Source organism: Rhea americana, unplaced genomic scaffold, assembly GCF_003343005.1.
Source record: "Rhea americana isolate MKP2758 unplaced genomic scaffold, rheAme1 scaffold_62, whole genome shotgun sequence".
In the NCBI taxonomy this organism is placed as follows: Eukaryota; Metazoa; Chordata; class Aves; order Rheiformes; family Rheidae; genus Rhea; species Rhea americana.
In genome coordinates this window covers 3,559,185-3,561,055 of record NW_028186779.1, presented here as the reverse complement: position 1 = coordinate 3,561,055, position 1,871 = coordinate 3,559,185, and positions in this window count along the sequence as shown.

Genomic DNA, 1,871 nt, shown 5'->3' with positions numbered 1-1,871 from the left:
TTCAAATTTAGGAAAATGCATTTGATTAAGAATCCTTCTGTGGAGGATTCAGTTCTTAATTCAGTCTCTCTGTGAGCTCTTAGATTCTCTTTCTGTTAATTTAGGGGTGCCTGTAAAGCTCTTCAAAAATGAATCATATTGCTGTTGTCCAAGTCCCATGGCTTCTTTACGTGCAGAGTGCATCACACTTTTAAAAACTGTTGGGACTTCTAAAAATAAGTTACAATGAATGACACATCATCTTTTTTGCAAGTACGGTACTAACACATATGAAATGAAATGAAATGAAATTTTGCTTTCAGTTAATATTAGTGAAAATCAGAAATAATTCTGATTCTAATAATCAATTAGGCAGTACAGAAGTAATATATATAAGGTCAAAAGTATATCCACAATCCATCTCCTTTCTTAAACACACATAATAACTGGATTTATTTGGTATCATTTATGACAAATGGCATGATCATGCAGTCTTTACTCATTCAAAACACCCACTGATTACCAGAAAATCCCCATCCTTCAGATTTTTTTTTGGCCTGAATCGTACTTATAATTGTATTTTTATGTCCTGTTGGTAATGTAAATCTAATCTGTCTTGGAATATGGCTGATATGAATCAGGAAAGAAGGATTTTAAATTTTCAGCTTGCAGTGGTACCAGGGAGTGCTTATAGCTGCACTGATTGCAGCTGAAGTATGTGCTGAATTCACACAACAACTTTGGTAAAATGAGCAAAAAATTAAGAGCTAATGGAAAACATATGACCAGATAGGTTGTTTTGTTTGCAGGTCTAATATGCATATAATAAGTTTTCAGCCTGTGAAATGCTGTAGGTTGAAGCCTCTTGAAACAGGTTTCAGTAGGTTTCCTGCAATCTGACGTTCACAATTGCAGTTGTTAAAAAGAATAGTGTGTTTCGGGTTTTTTTTTTGTTGTTTTTTGTTTTTTGTCCTTCAGGGACAGTGAGAGACAGACTGAAAGGAACAAATAATTCCATTCCAGATGAGCACGCACATACTTAGTTACTTGCAGGACAGCATCTTTAATTGGAATCCTGAAACAAAGTTTTGGCAAAAAACTTTTCCAGCAGGGAATTCTGTGTTCCCAGGGCCAAACTGCATTTGGTTTTAACTGGCATCCTAAAACTCTTTGCAATTAGTTACATACTGGTAGTGCAGTGGCTACTGTAATTTGGCAGCAGACGTGTACTCAGCAAGAGATCTTGTACTACACTGGTTTTACGGAGAGTGGAAAAATTGCCCTGAAAGTAACGGAGTTCCCTTCTCCTTAGAGTGTGAGATGCTCCATTCCCACCAGCTGGTACAACCGCTGCTGACCACCTTACCCATGCTAATACAGCGTCCACTAGTTCAGTATCTCCTTCCACAGCTGTAGCAGATCACAACATCCCTGGTAAGAAAGTGTGTGGTCTGTAACAAAAAAAAGGCGGCTACCGAGTGAAGCACAGCAAACGTGTATGTGATTTATAGTGCAGGGTAATTTTGAAAGGAGATTAGGAGAAGTGAAAAGTATTATTCATTTCAGAGCATGCTCCTTATTGCCTCAGGGAAACTGTGTATAGCTTTACCAAAGGCCTAATGAAAGCTTTACTCAGTGACTAATTTTTTTTCACACCTATTTCTCTCTTTATAAATATTTTTCTCCCCACCCCTCTGCTCCTTTTCATTTTGTTGAACACAGCAACACCTGCTGGCAGTGGTCCGGGAGTACTACTGGAAAGACCCAAGGATCTAACTCTTCAGACCAGCTGCCATTAAGCACTGCCAAGCCATATTAATGAGCTGCCTCTATTTTTACCCCTTCCTGCCAGAAAGGGCAATTGCTCTTGGGAAAGACTGTAGCGTGTTGCC